The sequence below is a fragment of the Balaenoptera physalus genome (genome assembly GCF_965194825.1).
Source record: "Balaenoptera physalus genome assembly, chromosome: 3".
Lineage (NCBI taxonomy): Eukaryota > Metazoa > Chordata > Mammalia > Artiodactyla > Balaenopteridae > Balaenoptera > Balaenoptera physalus.
In genome coordinates this window covers 66,143,972-66,171,372 of record NC_138890.1, presented here as the reverse complement: position 1 = coordinate 66,171,372, position 27,401 = coordinate 66,143,972, and the positions used below count along the sequence as shown (strand labels likewise).

The 27,401-nt window shown below is 47.9% G+C and overlaps 1 protein-coding gene and 1 long non-coding RNA gene across 6 annotated transcripts in view; one reads left to right on the top strand and one right to left on the bottom strand.

The window, feature by feature from the left end:
* The window catches only part of LOC309657420, a 1,054,509-nt gene that overhangs the window by 801,156 nt on the left and 225,952 nt on the right, over window positions 1-27,401 (top strand). The gene's annotated exons all lie outside the window — the stretch shown is intronic.
* The window catches only part of FSTL4 (follistatin like 4), a 734,694-nt gene that overhangs the window by 542,762 nt on the left and 164,531 nt on the right, over window positions 1-27,401 (bottom strand). The gene's annotated exons all lie outside the window — the stretch shown is intronic.

Here is a 27,401-nt window from a genome sequence, read left to right as displayed (position 1 = left end):
AGCTCTCCTCTTTGTCCCTGCCAGTGAATAGCAAAGGCATTACATAAGCAGCAAATGGGCTCTCTGTTAGGACTGAGCCCTTGGCACTGGCGGGCTGTGGGCCAGGAGGCGCCACGCAGGATGCTCTCCCATCCACCGCCGTGAGGGAGGGCCCGGGCAGCCTGATCCAAGGTCCACTGAGGCCACCCTGAGGCGAAACCCACCACCCAATTCAGCACCTGCTGCCCAGAGCAGAGCCTCCACCAGCCACGCTAGGCAGCCAGAGAGGAGAATCAGTGGATACCTCACCCTCAGCCCCAGACCATGCTGACACATGCCTCTTCCCCCAACTAAAAGACACTTTCAACCTCAAAAGCAATGGAAAAGACAGTCTCCACCCCCTCCCCCATTCACATGAATTTACTGAAAAACTCAAGGCCCACCAACAGCTAATAAGGAGTCAAACTTGAAGCCCCACTTGTCAGAATCTCTTCCTCTTTAAGAGGCTGAATTTATAAACTCAGTCTGAAATGGGCCCCCTCTGGCATGACACAGCCATCCTCTCCACAGCACCAGGGTGCTTGGTCCTCAGATACAGGGGAAGTGAAGGCTAGTTGCCTGTAGCCCCAGGGAGGGTCACCACCTTCAGACCAAGCTGTGAGACCACCCACCAGCAGAGCCTTGCAAAGTCACCGAGGCGCCAGGACATGCTGAGATTTCTGACGGCTCCTTCCCTGCTCATGAACGCCTGCCTCAGCATAACTTCCCAGCGTCTGTTCCTGTCACCAGGGGAAGAAAAGTTTTCAAAAAAAAGACAACTCAAATAGTTGAGGGCTCATCTCCAAGTCTTAATGCTCAGCATACCAGCTTTACTTCCAACGGAGTTCTAGAACTTTGAGGCTGGTCTCTTTTCTTTCCTTTTGAGTTAAGTCAATGGGGATCGATCAAGTACTCACTCTGTGCCTGGTTCCATGGAAGAAATCAAAAACGGGAAGAGTCTCTGAGCCCAGACTGCCAAAGGAAAGCCACACAGAGAAAACAACTTTACAACCTTACTTAAAACTCACACCCGCTGGCTTTCAGAAAGTACCCGGACAGTATCAAGGAGAGTCCCGAGGGAAACTGGAGGAGCAATGTTCCAGAGGCCAGAAACTTCTAGAGTATCCGTACTGAAGGGCTGGACCTCGTCTACGAGATTCCAGGGAAACAAAGAGGGACAGATGCAGCTGGACAGAGACAATCTCTGTGGCAAGGACGAACACAGTGTGAAGTCACAGACCTGGCTCCGAATCCCAGCTCTGCCACTTATAAGCCAGGTGACCCTGGGCAAGGCTCTCTACTTGCCTTAGCCTCCATTTCCTCTTCTGTAAGACAGCAGTAGAAATAGTGCCCCGTGATGGAATTGTGAAAATCCCAGGCGAGCGTGCACAGAGCACGCCCAGCACCACACCTGCAGAGCCAGCGCCCAGCACGTGAGCGGTGGCTTCACTACCAGGACAGGGAGAAGGTCCCGGGTCTGTTCTAAAAAGCTCCTTGAGAAGCCTGAGCTTTGGATCTGCTCACAGTGATGGCCAAAGTTCTGGAGGGACTAATGGCCACGAGGTAGAACAAGACATAGAGAGCCCAGGCAGTAGTTCTGAGACCTGGTGGGTCTCCTCAAAGGAGAGGAACCCACAGCACTCAGGCACAGAGCTTTGCCTTCACTTCAAAGAGAAAGATTTATTCTTGAAGCCAAGGCATCAGCTGCTCGGACCTCTCCTTCACAGGATGATGGTGACAAGGTCCACACCTTGCGGAACAGAATCTCAATGAAGCTAGAAGGAAAGGCAGTCAGTGGTGTGGTGTCGTGGAGGTCTGGGACCTACTGCAACCCAGGCTCCCAAAGCCCAGCCCTCTGCCAGCCTTTGACTCTCCGAGGGGAAAGGCATGACATTTACAACAACTAAGAGGAATGAAAATGAATTCACCGAAAGCCTTTGCATGTTGTCACTCAGGCTAAGCAGAGTCCCAGGTGGGGCCTGAGAAAGCCATGCTACATTTTACTTGCTTCAGCCAGCCAGGCCCACTGGGGGCTGGGGAGCCAGGAGGGACAAAGCCTGCTGGAATCAGCCTCTACTCCAAAGTCAGGGAGTCCTCCTCTGCCAACACAGCATTAGCATCAAAATCCACCCTAAGAAAACAAAACAAAACTCTGAGTACTTACTATGCGCCAGGAACTGTGCTTATCTCATCTCAGCCTCCCAATGGCTCTACAAGGCTGGTATTGGTGTTTCTGTTTTATCCATAAAGGAATGGAGGCGCCAAAGAGTGAGTGAGTTGCCTGGGGACATTGTGCTAGTCGGTTTCTGCTGCATAGCAAATAACTTCATACATCTCAGTGCCCTATATAATAAATATTTCTTTTTCCAGGTGTGCATGTCAGCTACGATTTGGCTAATCTAGTTTGGGCTTGGCTGCAACAGACTGGACTCCAGACTTCATGTCAGATTCACGTCTTCCCGTGGGTCTTCACCCTGTGGTCCGTGCTGAAGGATCAGCAGCCCCCCAATGACAGATCAAGTAGCACAGGAGTGCAAGCCAAACCGAAGACGCACATTGAAAGCCTCTGCTCACATCACCTCTGCTAGCATTCCAATGGCCAAGCCAAGTAACCATGATGTGTGCAGGCGAGTATGTACTCCGCCTATACCAAGGATCTAGATGCTTAATTATATTCCAGGATGGAGTGCAGACCCAACACAATACCCCACATCTAACACCATCACATAGCTCCCAAGTGGCAGAGCTGAAAGAGGAACCCAGACAGCCTCTTCTCCTCGCTGCTCTGCGATCCCAGCTACTGTGTAACTTTCGTTAGGTCCCTTCACCCTCTCAGCCTTGGTTTTCTCATCCGCACGCTGGGTATAGCCTGACCTACGTTGTTGGGCTATGTAAGGATCAAACGAGGTGGTGTGTGAAGACTCTTTGAAGGAATCCAGGGGTACACTAGGACAAAGTCTCTCCCAGCCCTCATTTGGAAATTCCAAAGCATTCTGACTCTCTTCCAGACATAGACAATGTCAGAATGACAAGAAGGTAGAGCTGCCCCGCGACCTTGAGAACGATGGACCTCTCTTTACCAGCTGAGACACAGACTGATCCTGAGGCACGTTCGTGTGAATGAGAAATGTCAGTGTCTCCATCATAATTATGACAACTGTCAAGGCTTGGCCAGGTTGACTGTCTTAGGGAGGACGTTCCATGACGAATACCAAAACCAGGTGAGGAGCTGGTCAGAGAAACACACACAGTTAAAGAGGGCAGCCTGGGGCTCCCCGAGTGCACACTGGCACTGCTGGGCGGTGCAGTCTCTCACGGCTGCTGGACACGGCTCGGTACTGCATGGGCATCTGTTACTCTTCATCACCGATCATTTGTTCCCGGCACACATCTTCTGACTGGTACATTTTGACATTTTATTTTTAGATCAAAATAACAGCAGGGATCAAACTTCTAAATAGAAGTGATAGCAGAAACACAGGGTCAGTCACAAAGAGTACACAGTAGAACATGTCTGCATGTTTTCCCAACAGAATGCCTGAGCCCAGCCACTCAGTTCCACAGAGAACGGCTCAGATTCCTGGGTTCCTCGGCTGCCTGGGTTCAAGTCCTGCCTCCATCCCTTAACAGTTTAACCACCTGAGACTCGGTTTCCTCATCTGTAAAAGGGGAACAGTAATAGTACCCATGTCGCAGACAGGAGGATTCCACAAGAAAATCTATGCAAATCCCTCAGCACATGGTCTGGTACCAGAAAACTACCGTTGTCATTAGCACCCCTTGGCCCCTTGAGAGGCAACCCCAAAACCATTCCCACCCCCTCAGAAACTTCTCTCCATCTCTAGCAGAAATTCTGGGAAACAGAGGTCCACATGTCCCTGAGAATCCCATTTCAGTACTGAGCACACATCACTGCAATCTGATTTTAGAAATCACTGTGTAAACATATGACCCTTTAATTCTATTTCAATTCAGTTATGCAAATCTCATCATATATTCAACATCAAGCCATTTTTCTTTCCTCTCAAAATCTGTCTACCACTGGCCAGCCAAACATACTACTACCAATTCGAGGCCCAGTGGGAGCAGAGTCCCAGCATCTTGAGTTTGGAAAATGCATCACTCCTCAGCCCGGGCACAGAGCCAGGCCAGCGACAGGTGCTGATCACCCCGGGGCCCGAGGGAGTCGGGGCAGAAGGCCGGACAGAGATCATCCCACCAGGCACCTTCCTCCCATTCTCCACGCGTTCCCCAATACAGTTCACACTGCCTGTTCTATAGACTGAGATACCATGGAAGTCTTATTTTGGAAAAAAAGGATGCTACTGCTTTTATATTTAAAAGAGAAGAAGACAAAGAGGAACTAGTTAATTAACCCCATCCTAGAATCTTTATTCCAGACATGGGGAAACTGAGTTCCAGTGAGAGAAAAGAGTTAGGCAAAATCTTAGACTGGGAGCCAGAGCCAAGAGCAGAACCCAGAGCAGGGCTGTTTCCATTTGCGCGTGGAGCCCAACCCCTGCTTAAGGAGACCTGAGTTACCAGAGCTTCCTCCAAAGACCAGGAACAGGGCCACGCCACGGCTCCATCTTCCCTCTACACTGGGGCAGGAGCAAGAGGGGCAGCGGACAGAGCCCTGGCACGGAGCCAAGCCACAGCCCGTCACACCCTGTCTGCTCCCACGGCAGAGGGGCCCTGTGGGCAGGAGAGCTGGGCTGATGGTGAACGTGGGAGGCCTCCAAGTCTTAATATGGCCTGTCTTAGTTTATTAACAGGAGATGGATAATATCTGACAAATGACAGGAGATAAATTGTTAAGCAATATGCAAATATGCCTGCAGCAAAAATGGAAAATTACTATACAGTAAAAGCTTTTATGGCTGCAAGAAAATTCAGAGGTAATTTGTCTCTGCGTCTCCTCAAATTCCAATCTCGCTGTTAGCTGTGGCAGAATGCTACATCCGTTACCGTTCCAATTAAATCATTATAAAGGGGCTCCCGCGTAGACATCAACTTTAAGGGGCCGAGGAGGAAAGGGCATTTACAAAGCTGAAGCTCAGCCACAGCTTCCCGGGGTCTGTCCCTCTGTCCATGGACTGTCACTTAGGCAAGAGCCAGGATTATACTCGAGGACCATTTCCACCAACATGCCCATCTCCTTATGATCACTCAGCCGGCCCAGCTGACTGTTCCTCACCAGACACTTCTGTAGGACACTAGATAAGACGTGTAAATGACCACTGTCTGCCCTGGCCAAAGAGACGGGCCAGCAGGATGGAGAAGGACTTTTGTACCTGGGAAACTTCCCAAGAAGAGATGGAACCCACTGTGAAGGGAGGTCTCAGAGCCCCTGCAGGAACTCCCAGACTCGGCCTGACACAAACAGAAAATGAGATAGAAACTCTGTAGGATAGCAGGCAGGAAGAGAAAGTCAGGAGCTCACTGAGGACACAGATGTGGGCATGTGGACCTCAAGCCCGGTGGACTTCCAGAGGGGAAGGCCCCAGACCCAAGTGGATGCAGGGAGGGGCAGAGGAAGCTGCCTGGGGCCCAGCAGAGCCCCAGCTTCTGCAGGAAACACAGCCAGCACCGTGGCAAGATTTTCTCCTTATTCAATCCAGGCTCCTTGTTTTTCCATTAAAAAACAATATAGGAAAAGAGTGTCAAGGAAAATCTCTGTGCTCAAAACACACTTGTAAACAGCTGCTACCTACAACACAGGTGCGGGCCGGACTGTCCTGGGAGTGAAGGACGTGGGGCACAGCCCAGCAGAGGAAGGCATGCACTTGGGGACACACCACGCTGGAGCAGGAGGTGGGCTGTGGGGACCAGCCACAGGGTCCATCCCTGCTTGGCAGGAAGGGAAACTGACCTGGAGAAAAGGCGCCATGCCCAGGCTGAGTCGGGCCATGTCACCTGAGCGTGGCAGAGCCAGCAAAGGCCACAGGTGAGGCTTGTGAATGGGAATCGGAGGAGAGCTCAGGAAATGGCTCCATCTGCACGATGGAGGGGAAAACCGGGAAATTCAGTCCCATAACTAACTTGCTTGAAGGGATTTTGTTTGTTTGTTTGTTGTTGTTTTTTATTTGATTTTTTTTTTTTTGGCTAATCATGCCAAGAAATCGGTATAATTGACAGCTTCATGAAACTGACTGGCAATTCTGGGATCCTGTAGGCACATCCCTAGTGAAGGATCTAGAGCAGATGAGCGGAGAACCAGGAGACCAACCTCATGACTCCTGTGGCTCCCTACAAGCGAAGGTTCAGGCCCCCAGGCACGAGAGACACCCATGGCATCAGCTCAGATTGAACCAGGGGCACAGAATGCCAATCCTAAATCCCGGTTGCCCACCGAAGGGGCCACAGGTGCAAGGTTGCCCGTGTTCTGACACCCAGGTAGTCCTCAGATATAGCCAGGGGCCTCTCTTGATCAAAATTCACAAGAGCTCAGGGCGTGCTCACTCACTGTCACCAGTGCCAGAATCACCCTGTGCCAGGCACGGTGTCAGGCAGGTCACACACCGGATACTAATGGCACACACACTGCTGACCTGAGATGGGAGACCAACAGAATCAGGGTTCATCCGTGATCTGGGAACACGAAAAGGCATTTGCCGTCTTCCTGGGACTTATAACTTCAGGTGACAATGCAAATATTTCTTTGGGGCCGAATTGCCCAGGCATCTGGATACTGGCTAAAGTGCCAGAGGACGGTGAGGGTAAGTGAAGGTTAGCACACTGTGTGTTTTACAGATTAACTCTAGCTATGGTTATAGAAATGACAAAGAATCTGCCTGCAGACTCCGCACACCTCCTTCTGGAACAGGGAACCCCTGCCCCCGTCTGTCCCCGGCCCTGGCCACCGCCAGGCCTCTGTGCAGGTCCTGCTCCCCTCCTGCCTCTGGGGCGGCCTCAGATGGGCCATGAGTCCTTCTCACAGGATACCTGCCAACCACCACAGGATCCAGGACGACCTTGTGTGTTCCTCTGATCATGCAGGGACCCTGCTGGGGGGCTCATGAGGGGTCAGCCAGGGATGTAGGGGTTGCAACCACAGAAACCCAATACCTATCTGAACAGCACATTCAATCTTCTCTCCCTCCCTATTATGGGTCCTCTGGCCCCCGCCTGAGCCCTCACCCATCTCCTCACCACCTCCCTTGAATTCTTCAGGATCCAAACCAAGTTGCCTCTCTTCCACAAAGTTGGACTTCTACATCTCTCTCCCTCTCTCTCTCTCTCTCTCTCCTCCGAACCCCCTGCCCCGCTCCCCCCACCAGTGGCTCTAGCACTTCTCAGCTATTTGAATCATTCACATGGCATGAAACTTCCAATAATGGAAAATTAATTGATAATACCTCTTTTTTACTAACTGGTTAGGAAAAGAATGTTCTGGTTAGTTAATCATCTCCGTTAAAAGAAATTTACCAGAGCTGCCATACTAAAACTACCAATTTTGCAAGGAATAAACTAGCATATACTACAACTTAATGACGGATGAATCTGAAGACATTTAAGACTTTCCTAAGGCTTTTTAGTCATCAATGAGAATCTTGACCATTTTGTGCTGGGAGATTTCATAAATGCCATTTAACAGGGTTTTCTGATTGCTGGAAGGAGATTTCATCCAACCTTTACTTGGTGAATGACAGACACGCACATACGTAAATACTCATGAGCATATACCTACAGCCAGCCCCCTTCCACGTGGCTCTTCCATCGTCAACCAACACAGCGGAAATGGGATAGTTTAATCCCATCCCTTCCTCTTGATGTGCCAGAGCTCTCAAGGTTAGAAACCATCAGTATGTGACTCAGGGGAAGGATGACATGGAGGAGCCACCTTCAAGCAGTGCAGAGAGGCCCCACCCAAACAACAACTTCCGTGATCCTCTGGCAGCCATCACGTCCCACTGAGGCCCCGGCGAGGCCACAGCCCATACCAGGTGGGCCGAGTTCCCTGACCCAGGGAGGAAGGTGCACAGAGACCTGGCAGTGGCTGAGTCCGGAAAGGCAGGCTCACACTGCATCATCATTCGCTCAGAAGCATATTGTCATTCCTGTCAGCAGGTGCTAAGCATCCATGACAATTCCAAGGCTTAGGTGAGCTCCCCTCTTCTACAAGAAGGAGGGTGTCAGGGGACTAAATTGGTGCCCGCTCAGATCTGGGTGATTAGCTGATTCACGCTGCTTTCCTGCTGCTGCTCTCCTGTTCCCTAACTCAATCCTGGTGTGCTTAAATAACAGGGATGATTTTGTGCCCCAGCTCCTCCAGGATCCAGCCTGTGAGCAGTTGTCAAGCTCCCTGGCCCACGGGAAGCTCCCCTCTCACTGCTTTCTTGCCAATTACAGAAGAGGTTTGTTCACATGGCCTAGGAAGCAAGGGTTGACGAAGCCCACAAAATCCCTTAGAGCCGGGGAGCGGCTTCTGACATTTCAAAAGGTCAATCAATCACGCTATTTCATGGAACATAATCATCTCCCAGGACCTAAATGCAACAATAAAACCAAGTAGCGCCAAACACATGGGGAAAATGAATGATGCACACACAGGAAAGGCTACAGTTGGCTTAGAAAACATCTCTGCAGCCTGCCCTGGAGCCCCAAGCTCTGGGTTTGAATCCTGCCTCTGCCGTTGGCCTTGAGGCAGCTCTTGCAGCATCTCAGCCTCGAGGATGAAGTGAGCTGGCTTAGGGATGCTGTGCTCTGAACACTCAACAGTAGTTTCTCCAGAAGAGAAAGCGTAAGGGGCCAGAAAGAATTTCACAGAGGTCACGGCAAGCCACTGAGAGCTGCCTCCAAAGACAGCCCTCAGGAGGCCGCAGCTCACGGGAAGAGGGGGGACCACCTCACACTCAGCGAGGAGCCACCGAGCCCTGTGTTCCATGAGGCTAAGAGCCAGGCAGCTCTGTCTCCCCTGGACCAGAGAAGAAGAAAGGCAGCTGTTTGCTTCATGGAACTACAACCACCACGCCCCTGCCAGTTCCCCCTTCTTAAGGAGACATGAAGTGGCTGCCCTGCCCCTCTCACACACCCACCTCCGTCCGGGGAAGCTGTACCAGGTTGGCAGGCGTGCCTGGGGCAAGGGCTCCTGCAGATGTGCGTGACGCCAATCGGAGCGCATCTAACTGTCTCTCAGGGTCTGGCCACAGCTCGCCACAACCTCCGGTGTCTTCTCTCCTTGCCCTTCCTTCCCTCCCACTGCGCCCTCCCTCCTGACCCTACCGCACCCCTGAGGACTCTTTCCATTGTAACCCTCTCTCCCGTCCACGGCCCCCTCACCTGGCAGTCCCCGGCCTCCTCCTCTGCGGCTCGCTCACATTCTCCAACCCCGTTCAGTTTCTTCAGAAGCCCTGGCCTTCTCCCTCTTCCCGGCGCTCACGTAAACCTCCCTCCTTCTCAGACCAGTGGTTCTCACCTGGGCATCCATTAGAGGCATTAGAATCACCTGAGGGGCTTTTGAAACTCCCAGGGCTCAGGCCACAACCCAGACCAATGACAGCAACATCCCCGGGTGCATCAGGGTTTGTAAAGTTGCACAGGCGGGAGGGGGCAGCCCCAGCAGCTCGGACCACAGGCTCAGCCCTCGGCTGGGTTCCAAAGTGGATCCGTGTTGTTTCCTCTCGGGAGCCTAGGTCTCTACTGCCCTTGCCGGAAAACGAGCCTTCAGGTAGCACTTTACGCCCCTGCCACTGGGGAGGCTTCCCCGCTCAGAGCAGTGCATTTGGGGTCTTTCCCCATCTGTGCTCCCACAGGCATGTTTGATTATCAGGTTAGAAACCAGTCTAGGGTTTCCTGACAACGAAGGATGTGCTTCCCCCATGCCAAGAACAGAGCGGGGGGTGTGGTATTGTCAGTAAATAGCCGTGGGGTAGAAAGAAAAGAGGGAAGTGGGAGAGAAGGAGGGAGGGAGGAAGGGGGGAAGGAAGGGGAAAAGATGTCAGGATGCCCCTGTCCGTTCAAAATGAGGTGGTTTGCATTTATTGAACCTTAGCCACAAACCCCTCAAGGGAGGTTTCCTAGCAACGCCCCTTTCATCTCCTGGGTGCCCAGCTCTGATTCTCCCCCACCCATGGGTGGGCCTCTGCTCTTTTTTGAAGTGGGTGGGGCTACAGCAGGGCCACATCCCAGGTGGCCCCGTCCATTGATATGCACCTCCATTACCCACCAGCCACCTCCCTGCTGGACCTGAGACATTGAACCAGACCCACGGGCCTGACCACTGTCCCTCCCAGGCCCGGGCGCTGCCCTGCTGCATTGCGGCAACATACTCCGCTCCACAGGCCGCTCACGACCACCAGCTTGCAGTACGTGGCACCTGGGAGAGACCACGAGACCACAGAAGACCCTGGCCGTGTTCTCCCAAAACACACAGCCCAAGGAGCTGCAGCTCTACGTGCTGACATTATCGTCCTCTCTGGTTATTCTCTCCTTTTAAAATTCGGGAACTGACCAATATGGCCCAAACACAGGGCAAGGGAGAAGTCACCTTGGTCTGGCTTTCCCTGAGATGGCGGTGGGGGAACACCCAAGCCAGCCTTAACTTCCCAGGGAAGGAAAGCTTGGGAAGGCTCTCTCCTCCACTAGAAAGCCCATTCCACGAGAAAAGGGTACTGATGGTCTCATTCCCCACCATTTTGGCCCCCAGCAGCCTCTGGCACTCAGTAGGCAGGCTATAAACACTGCCTGTCATTATTGATGATAATATCAATCCATAACAAACTTCCCCAGAGCATTTAAAAGGGATTTGACTTACAAATCATTCTCTACACAACACTTTAGACATGAGGCCAATACCAACGTGAAGCACAGCTGTTACCAACAGGCTGAAAGAAATCTTTCCAGATTACGGACCACCCGTGTCAAACCTGTTTTGACCACTTTAGGAGGAGCTAAGAAGACAGGGGAGAAAATGAGGGTTTTTACAGTGATTGGACCAAACAGTCCCCCAAGTAAAAGCCCATTTATTCACGAGAATCAGCTTCAGTCTTGAAAGGCTAGCTGGCAGTTTTGTCAAATAAACCACACTCTCTCCCTCACGTACCAGCTCCACAATTGACTTCTGCTTGAGATATGAGCTTGACAAGGACTGGCTTCACTTAACACTGGCTCCTTCGGTATATTTTCTGCAGGATATTTTTCCTCCTCAGCAGCAGGAAGGGCACTTTCAGAGATGTTTATCTTCCCTGATGAAATATAGTGATGCAGCCATCAGCTGCGCTTGGCATTGCCAAGCAATGGCCTGAGCCCCTCTGGAGCATTTCAGAGCAGGTAGAAGCTCCTGCATCCACTTTCTTGGGATGGTGACTTGCCCTGATCGTATGGTCCCTTCATTCTGTTCCTCCCTCACGGCCCAGAGGCCCATCTCAAGCCGCACGAAGGGCCAGAGACCCCACGGTGAATAGGTTTCAGACACAATAGCCTCATCCACAAGGCTCACGCCCCCACCAGCTCAAAAGAGCCAACCGAGAGGATGGCTATCCAGTCACCTTATGCAGCCCATCAATTTTATCTTTATTGTCTTGGAGATGAAGGGGCTTTGACATATCTCCATAAATCTGTGGACGCAATGCGCTCTCTCTGGGGCACGCTTGGCAGGAAGACCAGAAAGACACGGAGTTTAGGAAACAAGCCTGCAGAGCCTGGGGACGTCTCTCTCCCAGCTCTGCAGTCCAGGAGGATCTGCACCCAGGTTCTCGAGGCAGAACTAAGGCTGACACGGAGGGGCTCAGGGAGCAGCGCCCAGGAGGCGGGGGTCCAAGCTCCAGCCCGATGCTCGGGAGGGTGGTGCTGTCAGCTATCAGCACTCCCCGATTCCTATTCCTTAGAAAAAGAGAAAAGCAGGCCCTCCAAAGTGCTCACTTTTAGAACAGTTGCTTGCATCTGACGAAACCATCTCTTCCTGGGGGGTTGCGATCTGAACACCAAATCCTTTTCTCCCTCGGGCTCCCCTCTGCATCAAGCCTTCTGCCACCTCCCAGCCTGACGTGACCAGAGACCAGATGCGCCAGTTTGCCTGAGCCAGTCTTGGTTTACACCTCCTGTCTGTTGTAATTATTAATAATGCTCCCTGTCATTCGAATGTCCCAGTTTGGATGATAAGTTGTACAGGCACGATTTCTCACACTCTCCTTAGCCTGGACCCTCAGGGGCCCCCATCAGACACTCACAAACTTGTGCCCTGCTCAGGGGGCACAAGCCCACCTTCTTGGGGTGCTGGCCACAACTTGTCCTTTCTCATTTGCTGTCCACTCCATAGCCCTCATCCCCAGCCTGACCACGTAGAGCTGCCCAGAGAGCTGGTTAAAAAGCATGACCCAGACCTGGGCACCAGGCTTGTACAAAAAATTGTAAAAGCACAAGCACATAGGCAAAGAGCCAAGCTTGAAGGACCAGTTGTAACATCTATCTGTGGGTTGCAAGGCAGCTGAGTAGCTCAGAACAATCTAGTAAGGTAAGAGCAGAGGAACCACCAAATTTTCACACCATCAGGATACTACTACCGCACTTTTGTCCCCAACCTTCAAATAAATACGGTAAAAAATATATATAAACTTGCAGAGTGATGGCTGAACAAACAAACATGGCTACAAATGAGCAAGTGAATAGCAGCAGCCTTGGCCTCTATCTGCACTCTGTGGGCAGAGCTGTGCTCGTTTCTGAGCTCCGCAGCCTCTCCAGGTCCGGGTGCCGTGTACACCTGGCAGTTCTCTCAGCCAGAGACTTTAGGTACCAAAGAACAGTGCAGCCTCTCTGTGTCCCCTGTGCTGAGAGGAGAAATGGTGCAAGGGAAGGGACTGCTGACATTTCCTGGCTTGGGGCTTTAACTCTTCTTAAAACAGCACACCAAGGTCTTCACTTTACAGGTGAGAAAACTGAAGACAGCTCAGAGAGGTGACGGAAATTACCGGAGGTCACACAGCTACAGAATATCCAGCCCAGTCCTTTGGACTTTTCTCCCCAAACCAAGGCCTCCCCAAGAAAACTAACAACTGAGATACAAGGGGACATGTGATAACTAGAGAGGGTGAGCGTTCCGATTCAGAGTCGGCAGTTAAAATGCATCGAGGGCAACTCAGAGTCATAACTCCCCATGGCCGCTCATGATTTATGCAGACGCTTCCCATTAGCTCTAATGGATGTGGGGAGCATAAACCTCGGGGCACAGCTCCAGACAAGCTCTTGTGATCTAAACACCACTAAAATCAATGACATCGTTCCAGTATTGATATGGAGATTGTGGCGCTTCATAAATAGGCCTGGCAGGGTTGGAATGAGGAGCGGAGTTGGCCCGCCTGCAACAGCCTGTCTGCGACACCCTTGCTAGTGGGAATGACGCCCCTCAGGAAGCACTCCAGCAGAGTGGGCCAAAAGCACCAATTCCAGAGCCAGGATACTGGGTTCAAATCCCATCCTCCCATCCCACCAGCTGTATGACCTAGCAAGCTACCAACATGCCCTGAGCCTCAGTCTCAACATCTGTAAAATGGGGATTAAATGAATTATCATGCAGAAAGCCCTTAGAACGATGTCTGGCTGTGAAGTAAAGCTTCACTTTGAGAAATACAGAAGGCCTGTGTAGACCATTTAAGAGAGAACCACTTTGTTTGGATTTGTCCTGGAGACCTAGGCAGAGTGCAACACCAAAGCCCAGCCAGCATGAAGGCCAGGATTCCCCAGAGGGCCTTTGAAGGTCAGTGCCCATGAGTCCGTGCAGGTGTCTGGAAAGGTGGGTGGGAGGCTGGGCCCCACCAGCTGTGCACGGCCAGGCTTCTGCCCCAGCAGGCACAGCTGCCCACAGGACAACATAGGCACATGAGGATACCCCCTTTCGGGAGGCTCTCTGGCTTATGCAGGGTTCTCACAGCCGCTCTACCTCTTTCTCTGCCCCAGGCTGAAGTTAGATGAGCATATAAGAACCTGGTGTCTGAAACTCACTGGAAGGCTAGAATTATGTTCTACTCTTAACATCAATATTTCAATCAATGTTTTATAAAATAAGTCTATGAGGAGGTCTTTGCTCTCCAAGGATAACAGGTAACAGAGACAAAGGCCTCTGTGAATCCACTCAAAACAGAGTCCACAGTGAGGAGTGAAGAAAAGCTTTTAGTGAGACTTTGTTCTGAAAATTAAAACTAAAAATTATAAAGATATATTTATTTTTAGCTTATCTTTTAAAATGTGATCACTGCAACTCTACTAATTATTAGAACGAACAGAGGATACATGATGGGTTGGCATAATCATTCCAACATTTGCTTGGGACAAATCCATAAAAAAGCAAAGCAAGGTGCATGATCTGATGGGAAGGAAATGGCTGAGCAGCTTCCTCCCTTGCCTGGGAGGAAGGGAGGAAGGACAGCTTCAGCTGTCCTAAGCCTGTGGGCTACCCTCCCTGCGGGTCCAGAGCTGACTGATGCTGCCTTTGCACTGCAGGAAGCAAGCACAGAATGACGATGCCGAGCACCTGGATTAGAAGAGCGACAACAAGAGCCCGCAGAATTTCCAAGAAGGTAGGATAGATGCACTGAATCAAAGAACCAAGAGCTCACGCTGTCTACCAGACAGCTTTGGGGGATCATTCCATCTTCCCCCTGTTTGGTCCAGGCCAACCCCCCACCAGGGAGCTTTCATCCAGCTGTATAAACCAAGCTGCTGGGTCCTAGACAGGGGCCGGGAGAGACTGAGCATGTCGAGTCCTTGATCTTCCTGCCAGAGCAAGGTCTGAGGACTTCAGAGAAGATAAACCACCAGACCAGGAGCAATAGGATCGCTTATTTTCTTCCAACACTGAAACCAGGGAGGCAGCCATGGTGAAGCCATTTCAGCCCTTGCCATTCCACTGGGGTGGACGGGGCACGTCTATAGGGATCCGTTACCCTGCACACCAGCCCACAGAGGGCACCCGGACGCTGACCCACTTTGCCAGCTAGAACCCTGGAGACCCAAAGACAGTGGCTGCCAGTTTCTCCACAGGAACAAGGTGCTCTCCAGGAGGGGACTGCTTCTCCCAGACCCCTGCCCACTTACCCACAGAAGAGGTCAGAAGCTGGAAACAGCAGGAGGGGCCCGGCTGAGCTCTGGGTTGGAATCGCACAATGACAAGATGGTCAGAGGCAGCTCCACAAGGACCGCCCTCCAGCTCAGCCCTGGCCCAGACACGGGAAAGATACAAGACGCCAGCCACAGCTCTTATCCAACATGATCCCTCCTCTCCGGGAACATAGAATAACCATGACTTATCAACCCCCTTCCACGTGCCAGGCTCTGTGCTCCACCATCGCATTTAACCCTCCAACAACTCTATGATTCAGCTACTCATTCTAAAACGGGAGCACAAAGACACATTCCTGAGAAGTGGTATAGACCGGATTCTAACTCATGCCTGCCTAATCCAGAAGCCCATGCTCTTAATGGCCAGACAGGGCTGCCCTCCACTGATCTCACTGGGAAGCCTAGAGCCCTGCTTATCTGGTGCCTCAAATAAAATCTGACATGGGTAGATGCTCAAAAAATATCTAGCCGGGCTGTGTCTATACTTCACAACAACCTGGAGAATTGGAAAAACTTGGCAGATAATTTAAGCTTCATAATACTTCTGCCAAGCTGGGATTAGGTAAATCCTGACTGTGAGCTCTTGAAGGCAGGATCTCAGTCAGATCCTTGCTTTGCTCTCCCACAGCACCATTGCTCTCCTGCTTTGCATTTGAACTTGTGGTCATATGGTTCACTGAGTAACGTCTGCCTCCCCCATTAGGGTATGTGTTAGCCCAGCATCATCTCCGTGACTGGCACATAGTAGGCACACAGTGGATATTCCTTGAATGAAGACATAAATGACCAGCAAGGAGGTGGGCATGACTGGACCACGGCCAGGAAGGTAGAGAACATGGGGGGTTGGGGTGGGGACTCCAGAAATGAGACTTGCACACGACGGGGACCCTGAGCGCCTCCAAGCCTTCCGTCAAGCCCGGAGCTTCCTGTCTCCTTCCGGATCTCCACACGGGGCCAGGGCAGGCACGGCCCCCTGGTTCGACGCCTTTAGGATAGACTTTACTCATCCAGATCCTCAAAATGTTCCTCAGTCATTTTAAGTATGGAAATTTTGTCCTGAATAGAAGAAAATGCTCTGAAAAATTATGTTTTGCCTTTCAAATGAGCAAAGATTCTTTGAATTATGAAAGTAAACAAATTAGGGTAGAAGATCTCCAAATAATCGCAGAAACTCCAATTTCCTATGTTTTAACATAAACATCAAAATAATAAACTCAGGCGTGTATGGGGGGCGGAATAACCCAGCCTGATGCTGTTGCAGTCTTTAGAAGCTGAAACCTAAATGACTAAATTGGCAGTTTATTAACAGGAAAATTATGCTAAGTAGCTTCATGTTGATGTCAAGAATTTTATGCAGCGAGTTAACAGCGTGGTACCCTGAGTGCCTCATCTGCATTTTCTCATTTAGAGAGAACAATGGCTCCAAATGAGTGCAGCATGTTCACATTACACACCCAAGAACATTTGCACAGATGGAAAGGAATTTCTTGATACCAGAGTGATTAAGCCTTTTGTTCTTTATGCCCAGCCTAGATTTAGGGGAAAGGGGGAGATTAACATCACTTAGGCTGGTAATGAAGGGACCTGGGGCCAGAGCTCTTAAATTTCTCAGAGGACCAGCAGCCACAGCCCATAGGATACTATTTTTTCAGGGCTCACCTGGTTTGGTTTTGCTCAGTGGGAACTGGGCAGTGTGGGACTGATAAATAAATACCCGCTGCACATCACATCATGGAAGGCCTTGTGAACTCTGCCCCAACCGTTCAGGAAGAATGGCACGGAGACCTGTGCACAGCCCACACCAGCAAAATCTGGGCTGCTCAGCTACACAGAGTGGGTGCTTCCCATTGGTTTGTTCAACCAATGTCTATCAAAAACACAAATTTATTGAGCTTCCACCTTGTGCTTAGTCCTCTGCTGGAAGAGGCAGCAGAAGAAAGCACTGTGTCAACTCTCTAAGAGCTTAGGGACCACCTGAGGAAACAATCCTTAGATACGTGGCATCATCAGAAAACATGTGATTATATATAACCAAGTGCTGGATCAAGTGCAGTTAAGCATGCAAACACAGGTGCAGTTAATCATAGCCATGCACCAGGAATGGATCATTGCAGGAAGTAACTCTTAACTGAGCATCTAAAAATGGATCAGAATTACAGCTCATCCAACAAGAAAATGGAGGGCATTCCAGATGGAAGGAATTGCACAAGCTGAAATATAAAAGCGCAGGTGAGCATGGCATTTGATAGAGACCATCAGAAAGACTTGTATTCACATCACGCAAGGCTCACCTTCCCAAAAAACCTCAGGTCATTGGCAGAGGCTTGCCTCAAACTGTAAATTTAACCTACTCAAGACTTCATGTGGCAGAAACAACGCTATGTGTTCACCAAATGCCACTTCACATTCCTCCTTTTCTGAGAACATAGAAAACTGTGTTTCCCAGCCCCCCTGCCATCAGGCTGGACCATGTAACTAGCTCTGTGTGAAAGATAAACTTGTCATTTAGTCACACTGAGCTTTAGGGGGTGTTTGTTACCACAGCATAACCTATCGTATCTTGACTAATACATTCGACAAACATATTCATTATATGAAGACTGACATCATCTATTCATACAATCGTCCAAGGACTATTTACTAAGAACCCTCAATGTGCTGGGCACTCCATTAAGCACTGGGAACACAAGAATTAGCAAGAACAACAGAGTCCCTTCCCTCATGAGGTATCGTCAAATGGAAATCAATCCCAAATATTAACTTTTATGGACCACAAAACCCAATTCCAGTTTTTTAAAAAGGAAACTTTAGACAGAGTGTTTCTTAAACTACTGAATTGGAATAAGATATTCCAAACCAGTACTTCTTTCAGTGTAAGTACCTGTCCCTTAGCCAGTTGGCTTTTTGGCAAATCTCCTACCTGGTCCCTAAAAGTCAGAGTGTCCTCAGCCAGAGTGCCCTACAGGCAGCCACTCTCTGGCCTATAAATGGTTTTCTCTGACTCCTATTTGGAGAGCAAGCCTTGGAGGTTCATTATCACAGACAACACTCCTGATAGGGCACTCACTTCAGAAGTTCCAAAGAGGCATGTGAAAGAATCACATTTTTTTTCTTCAGAACAATACTATTATTTCATTAGAATGAAAGAAACTTGCTGAATTTTTTTAACTGTGCTTTCTACTATATTGTTTTATAAAAATTAACTTTATTGAGGTATAACTTACAAACTGTAAAATGAACCCATTTTTAAAAATTTTATTGAAGTATAGTGACTTACAATGTTGTGTTAATTTCTGCTGTACAGCAAAGTGATTCAGTTATACATATATATATTCTTTTTCATATTCTTTTCCATTATGGTTTATCACAGGATATTGAATATAGTTCCCTGTGCTATACAGTAGCACCTTGTTTTTTATCCATTCTCTATATACTAGTTTGCATCTGCTCATCCCAAACTCCCAGTCCTTCCCTCCCCTACACCCATGCACCCTTGGCAACCACAAGTCTGTTCTCTATGCCTGTGAGTCTGTTTCTGTTTCATAGATAAGTTCATTTGTGTCATATTTTAGATTCCACATATAAGTGATATCATATGGTATTTGTCTTTGTCTGACTTACTTCACTTAGTATGGTAATCTCTAGGTCCATCCATGTTGCTGCAAATGGCATTATTTCATTCTTTTTATGGCTGAGTAATATTTCGTTGTATATATATATATACCACATTTTCTTTATTGATTCAACTGTCAATGGACATTTAGCTTGTTTCCATGTCTTGGCTATTGTAAATAGTGTTGCTTTGAACATAGGGGTAAAGTGTACTCATCTTAAACATATGTTTTTATGAATTTTGACAAACCTGTACACTCGTGTTACCATAAACCTCAATCAAAATATAGAAATTTTCCATCAAGGTGAAAAGTTCCCTAGTGCCCCATCCCAGTCAAGCCCACCAACCCCAAGCAAACACTAATCTGCTTTCTGTGCCCATAGATTAGATTTGTCTTTTCTAGATCTTCACTTAAATAAAATCATACATTATTTATTCTTCAGTGTCTTGACTTCTTTCACAAAACATAACGTTTTTGAGCATCATCTATGTCTTTACAGGCATCAGTAATCCATTCTCTTTTATTGCTGAGTAGTACTCCATTGTGTGGATATACCACAATTTGTATTCACTTGTTGATGTACGTTTGGATTGTTTCCAGCATTTAACTATTATGAATAAAGCTGCTATGAATGTCCATGTACAAGTTTTAGGATGAACATGTTTTTATTTCATGGGGGTAAATACTTAGGAGTGGAATTGATGGGTCTTGTTTTGTTTTTTTGTTTGTTTGTTTGCTTTTTGGCCATGCCACACAGCTTGCAGGATCTTAGTTCCCCGACCAGAGACTGAACCCACTCCCTCAGCAATGAAAGCGAAGAATCCTAACCACTGGACCACCAGGGAATCCTCTTGAGTCTTATCATAAGCGTATCTTTAACTTTATAAGAAACTGACAAACTATGTTACAAAGTGGTTGTACCATTGTACATTCTCACCAACAAGGTATACGGGTTCCAGTTGCTCCATATCCTCTCCAACAGGTATTCTCTTAATCATAGCCATTCTAATGCATGGGTAGTGGTAGCTCCTTGCAGCTTTAATTTGCATTTTCCTAGTGACAAATAGTGTGGAATTACTTTTCATTGTGTCTATTGGCCACTCATATATTTGTGTGTGTGTGAAGAATCTCTTCAAATCCTTTGCCCTTTAAAAAATTAGGTTATTTATATTTGCATTATTGACTTGTAAGAGTTCTTTATACATTCTGAATAAAAGATCCTTGTCAGAAATACACATGGAAAGTATTTTCTCTCAATCTGTGGCTTGACTTTTCCTTTCATTAACAGTGTCTTTAACATACAGATGGCCAAAAAGCACATGAAAAGATGGTCAACATCACTAATTATTAGAGAAATGCAAAACTACAATGAAGTATCACCTTACGCTGGTCAGAATGGCCATCATCAAAAAGTCTACAAACAATAAATACTGGAGCGGGTGTGGAGAAAAGGGAATCTTCTTACACTGTTGGTGGGAATGTAAATTGGTGCAGCCGCTATGGAGAACAGTATGAAGGTTCCTTAAAAAACTAAAACTAGAGCTACCATTTGATCCAGCAATCCCACTCCTGGGCATATATCAGACAAAACCATAATTCAAAAAGATACATGCACCTAGTGTTCAGTGCAGCACTACTTACAATAGCCAAGACATGGAAACAACCTAAATGTCCATCGACAGATCAATGGATAAAGAAGAAGTGGTACATATATACAATGGAATATTACTCAGCCATAAAAAGAATGAAATAATGCCACTTGCAGCAACATGGATGGACCTAGAGATTATCATACTAAGTGAAGTAAGTCAGACAGAGAAAGATAAATATCATATGATATCACTTACACATGGATTCTAAAAAAAATGATAAAAATGAAATTATTTGCAAAACAGAAACAGACTCAAAGACTTAGAAAGCAAACTTATGGTTACCAAAGGGAAAAGGTGGTGGGATGGAGGGATAAATTAGGAGGTTGGGATTAACATATACACACTACTATGTATAAAATAATCAACAAGGACCTACTGTATAGCACAGGGAACTATACTCAGTACTCTGTAATAACCTATATGGGAAAAGAATCTGAGAAAGAATAGATATATGAATATGTATAACTAAGTCACTTTGCTGTACACCTGAAACACAACACTGTAAATCAAGTAAACTCCAATATAAGACTAAAAAAAATTTTTAAAAAACAGTGTCTTTAAAAGAACAGGTTATTTTATTTGATGAAGTCAAATTTATCAATTTTATCTTTTCTGGCTTCTGTTTTTTGTGTCTTACGCATCTTTGCATATCCCAAGGTCATGAAGATTTTCTTTTTTTTTCTGGAGGTTTTATAGCTTTAGCATTTACATTTACGTTTATGATCCATTTTGAGTTGATTTTTGTACGCAACATGAGGTAAAGGTTGAAGATCATTTTTTTTTCCATATGAGTATCCAGCTGTTCCAGCACCATTTGTTGAAAAGGCTATTATTTGTCCATCGAATTAATTTGGCATCTTTGTTGAAAACCAATTGACCACATATGCATGGGTCTATTTCTGGCCTCTATTCTGTTTCATTGATCTCTGTGTCTGCATTTATGCCAATACCACACCACCTTGATTACTGTAATTTTATGGTCTTACAACCAGGTAGTGTAAGTCTTCCAACACTGTTCTCGTTTCAAATTGTTTTAGCTATTCTAGGTCCTTTCCATTTTCATATTAAATTTAGAACATGATCTTTAGAGGGTATTTCAAAATGTGGTGTTGCACTGTGTTGACTTGGCCAGGAAAAAACCCTCAAACTAGATCCAGAGATGAAAACTTAGACGCAGCATGGAGGTTGGTTAGTTCTGTGCAGTGATGGGGAAAATGGCCTATTACTGAGATATCGTGTTAGTCTGTCAGTAAATGACTGGTCCACTGGAGATGTGCTCTCCATGAGCCAACCACTCCTCAGATCTGTGATTTGTTTTGTTTAGGAGACAAATGTCTCTCAGACATGCATGCCATGCTTTAAAATTGTTAATTGTAGGTACAATCAACCTTCAAAATACTGCATCTGCCTCACTCCTGCCTTTCACCAAATCCTGGCTAACAGCCTGGGGTTACTGGTCAGAGTCTTGTCGTCTCTTGGTGAGCTGGCCTGCACCACACACTGCCACTCACAGGAGTGTGAAGAGTGATAATAAAACACTATGAGAGCTGTGGAGATTTGGAAAAGGATGAAGCTCTACACCGATGTAAGGGGTTGTTATTAATAGCGACCTTCATATATTTGAAAGAGGGTATCTGGGTATGTGGGACTGAAGCTGTCTTCATGACTCCAAAATTGCAGTCAATCATGTAAAAAAAAGGGCAGTTTACCTTCTGTTGGGCATCAGATGGACCTCCATTTGTTGACACTGGGGAGATGCATGTGGGAAAATGAAGAGGATATGGTCCAGATCAGAAATGTTGTCAGTACCTATGTCATTCATGAGATAAAACCTTAAAGGACAATGACCAGCCCCACCCCCGCATTCTCTCTCTCTCCTGGTCTTTGTACTGAGTCCCAGAGTCCAGATTAAGCCAGCTAAGTACAATGTTATCATCAGACCATCCTTATGACTTTCACCTTCTCTGGAATGTTGAGTGATGTGCTCACTAATAGCTGAGCTATCAAGGAGTGGCTAATGGCATCTCCCCTGTGTGGAACTGACACCCATAGGAGATAGTATCCCTATGCCTGATCCCCACACCTGAGCCCACCTCACTCACACATACAAGAGGGAAGCCAGGCCAAAAAGTGACTGCATGACCCAGCTTGGCCATGCCACTCATCTAGACCTTACTGACACCCCTGCAGTACTCAGCCTTGCTGGCCATGGGGATACTTGGTATCAAGAGATGGCATCCACTCCTGAGCACAGCACAGCTGACAGTGCCTGAAAACACTCTTTTTGTAAAGGTGGTCCTGAAGGTGGTGTGTCCCGCATCCATAAGGAAGGGCAGCTTTTCATCCATGTCCTTCACAGGGCGCTTCACCTCACCACATCACAGCCATCCTCACTCTCCTCCAGGAAATGCTGCTATGGAAATTATCCTAATTTCCTTTATCCCCGTGAATGAGCCAAAAGAAGAAGCAGAAGGTTTTTTTGTGGCTCGAGGGGCATTTCTTATAGTCGTGGGGTTTAAAATATTTTAGTATTGTATGCACTGAAAATAATGAAGGGATAGATTCAAGAGAGGCAGGGCAGCTGGCTCTGAATAGAGGAAGAGGATCCCAGCTGAATAATATACCTTCAGCTTCAAAAAACTATGAAGGAATTCAATTTGTAAAACCAATCATACTTCAGATATTGAAAATAAAGCCAGTTTGAACAATTCTTTCTTTTACTCCCATCCTTTGCTGAATGAAATTAAGAAAGGCATATCATCACTTCACATGCAAGATAAAGCACTGTTTCATACAAAAAGCAGTCTCCTTTTTTTCAAAGTCTGGGGCCTCCTATGTTAATGTTTGAATTATTATCGAGCTGCAAATTGGAGCCAGTGGAATGTCAGTGTGTTAACTATACATTCGAAGCTGGGCGGCAGCAGACGGGGAACCATCAATTTATTCTCAATCATGTCTTTACATTATACAAACCACATCCCACATCCAGAGCTAACTATGTCCCAGACAAAGAGAAGATGCAGGGACCCAGAGAGCCATCAACTTTCAGAAGCAGCAGGACAGAAAACGAAATGGAAAAGCCCCAACAGGCAGCAAACTTGGCAACAACAAAAGGCATTTTAATGACTAAAAGGAGATTTAGCTTGACCCTCATGTAAGCTGAAATAGGGATGGCTACTTCCTGGGGGGCTCAGAAATTGTAGCGGACAGATCAGAACATTAGTTTCAACTTTTTGTTATAAAAGCCACCACGACCTCCTCTTCCACTGCTGAAGCAGTCACCTTGCCAGGGTTGTATCTATGCAGCAAATGTATCCCCACCATCTGCAGGAGAAAGTCATCAACATTTTACCCAGATTCCCCCCAGATAGGCATGGGGAGCAATCACTAAGGGCTGTGGGATAAGTCTAGCTGCGAAAGGACAATCCGATGGATAATCTCTTCAAGACCCCAGGACAGTAATTCAATCGGCCCAAGAACTGCCCTGGGTGACATGAGTCACAGGTCACCCCCTCAGAGCACAGAGCTCAGGACAACCCTACCCCGGATTCAAAGTCCAGGGGAAAGTGTCTGATAGGTCCAGCTCAGGGACGTGCCTGCCCTTAGCTCGGTCCCTGAAATTTGGTAGAGGAAGGTCCTCAAAAGATAAGAGGGAGGCTTACCAAAAAAGGAAAAGAGAGGCCAAGTAGCTGAAATAAAAGAAGCCCATCACGTATAACTTCTCGGCTGCTTGGCATATGCCTACCTGCGTATTTAGATTCATGAACACATGTGCCCATACACACACACACGCACACACCTCTCCAGACAGCGGTATAACTTAGGCCTTTAGAACCAGACCATCAAGGTTTGAGTTCTGTCTTGACCTTGGGAGAGCTACTTAAACTTTCTGCATCCATTTCCTCACTTGTAAAACAGGGATAATATCCCTATTAAGGCTTGCTGGTAGTGTTAAACAAATAATGCATGTGAAGTTTTAGCACAGTGCCTGGCACCCAGTAAGAGACCAATAAGTGTTCATTGTGGAGGTTGCCTCACATACACTTTTTAAAAATTCCTCCATCTAACACTGTGTTACCATCTCATTGCTTCTCAAAAGGAAACAGCCCAAAGTCATTTCCAGTTACTGCATCCAACTTCAAGGCCAAGATCTCTGGGTAACATTCACTTCTCCCACCTCTATGTTCTACCACCTACAGACGAAATGGTAAATTTACCCACCACCAACACACCCTACTAATAATGGGAGAAGGGAAGAAGAAAAAGAAAGAAAATTTCAAGATGATTTGATTCAGAAAGCAAGGAGATACAGAGAGAACACTGTTCTTTGTACTATCCCACTCCCCAGTTCAGAGGGGTGGATGTCAGATTCCGAAAAGACCTGGCCCTGAGCATTAGAAGAAGGAGCCTCAGGAACAGAGGGGTGAGCTCGGTGGGAACATCCTTAAGAACACCCAACCCTCCTGGCTCCTATTCTGTGCTCAGCAACAACCTTCTGATAATCAGAGCAGTTCCATAGTCTCCAACAATCTCTAGCAGAGCAACATGACCACCTGGTCATCTGGTAGACCCTTGTCCACTTACAGCTAGTAAGTTGGCTTTTATAGTACAAACCTGTATAAAGTTAATTTGAGGTTAGCCTGATCAATGCAGTCTTTTTTTAGGACTTAAATTTTCTTCATATGAACAGCCTGAGGCACTGGGACCAGATATTGAAGTAGTATGGGAAGATATAACCTTATTCATTTCTTATTCCTAAGGCTGGAGAGTTCCAAAGTGGAGAGAGTAAGAGCTCAAGTCTCTCAACCATGCCCACCTCATCAAGACTCTCAATATTCCTCTTGAAGAAGATCATCCATTCATCCTTCCAGCAACGTCTTATTAAGCTCCTTCTCTGTACAGCCTCCATAATGTGAAAGAAAGTTAGATAAACCAGGGGTCAGGAGACCTAGCTTTTATTCCCAGCTGTGTGATCCTGGGCCATTGCCCTCCAAGACCGCAGGTCCCATAGCTGCACAACGGACGCAGGACAGAATGATTTGGCACGTCTTATTCAGCCTGAGTCATGCCCAATTCTACACACACTGGGGGAACTCACAATCCAGCTGGTCATTTCTGGTCAACAGTGTCCTTCGCCAAGTCCAGCAAAGCTGCTAGACGCCTTCTGGAGGGAGGTATGGCCAGGCCCAGATGGCTTATTAAAAACAGGAAGTTTTTGTGATGGCAAACTAGCCATCAAAGAGAGACATGCAAGTGAACTGAAACATCTGAGCATCCCATTTACTTTGAGATGATTTTTAAATTTCATTTTGGCTAAAGAAATCAGTCCATCTGTCTGGCTTCTGGAGCAATTAGAGAACACAGTAGAACTTGAAAGGCAGAAAATGAAACAAACAAACAAAAAACAGTGGGAAATATGACCAAGAAAGAGATGCTGAATGCCTTGAATGTGTCCCAGAGAAGAAAAGAGATGGGAGTTGGCCCCTGGGAGCGGGCATGCAGACTGGACCTGAGTAGGACACTTAATGGCCAGAGGGCTGCTCTGGCCCTGACCTGCTTTGGGACTCCCAGGCAGCCAGGGTAGGTGGGGTGCAGGGGGTGGGGGGCAGGGCAGAGAGCTGACCCAGTTTCTCTCTCTATAAGCAGCACAGAAAAGGGGTGAAGAAACAACAGGCACAATTTAGGGTGAGCACACTTTTCTTGCCTGATACAGGGGCCCATACTGGAGCGCTCCCTCAGGGAGGTTGAGATCAAATCATCTGTGTCCGTGGACTTCCAGCAATGGCTCATTCACATTTTGGTCTGGGCTGGGCTGGACTGTAAGAACCTTGGCCTGAAGGCAGGGATGGACACAAAGGAAGTCATCCACACACTGGAGAGGATTCAAAACACTGTTTCAATCAACACTGCTGCACACAGCACAGGAGAGAAAGAAACTGAAGATGAGAACATCACAGGAAACCAGAGAGGTCAGGAGACACCCCAAGACCACACAGCAATCTAAAACACAAACACTCTGACACCTGGTCCGATCTCCTTGTATGTACAGGGCATCTAGAAAGTGGAAGGGAGGTTTCTCAGAGAGCTGAAAGCCTGGGAGTTTACACATCTGCAGGGGGAAAAATACAGACGGAGGATTTGGAGCTTGGCTAAGGTAGGGGGCCAAGGGAGTTTTAGGGTCAGAGTTATTTTTACACTACCTCTTGAGAGTAGCAATAAAGAAAGAAGGAAAAGAGATAAAGCAGGACAAAAGGAGTGCCGGCAGGGGGTGGGATGCCCACTGAGTTGCAGAGCACACCCGAAGGTGCAGGGAGATGCTTGCGCAGAGAGAAAGCACACAGGCACGGCCTGCAATGTGCCAGCACTTTAAGTCTGCTCAGAGACTGCCATGCAGAGAAATAAGAAATAACTTGCTAATTAGCTAAAATCAGTGCTCCTTCTTCTCCCTCATTCTGTGATTCATCTTCTCTAAAGCGTCTCCCAGCCCCTTTTGCCAGAGGGTCAGGGAGATCCCCGCCCAGGCACTATCTGATAAGCACCCCTCACCCCCAGCTGAGGGTGGCACCCAGTGATTCATGCACAACCAACCCACCTGCTCCCCACTGGGCGCCTGGGGATGATGGGTCCGACAGACTGGTGGATCCCCCTAAAGTCAATCCAGAGCCAGTTGCCAGAGGAGCAGTAAACCTTCTGACAGGCACCCAACGCCCTCCTGAGCCTCTTTGCTACTGTAAGGAGAGGAGGCTTGTGGTTGAGACTCTAACCAGGGCCTGTGCCCTGACCATGGCTGGGACTGCACTGTGGGCCCTGAGGAAGACAGCCCTGCAAAGAGGGTACCTCCACACTCAGCCGGTCCTAGAACTCCTGACAGAAGAGCCATCAGGCAGAACCGGAGGGTCAATGGGATACCATCGCTATTGCTCCCCGCATATCTCTGGGGCCCATCTGCTCCATAGCCCCTTTAATGCCCCTTCACATCCCTAGCCCAGTCCCAGGAACAGGGCTAGAAACTTCTAGAAAGCCCACTCATCTGCAGGCTCTGCACTCCCCCCTCCCCAACGGC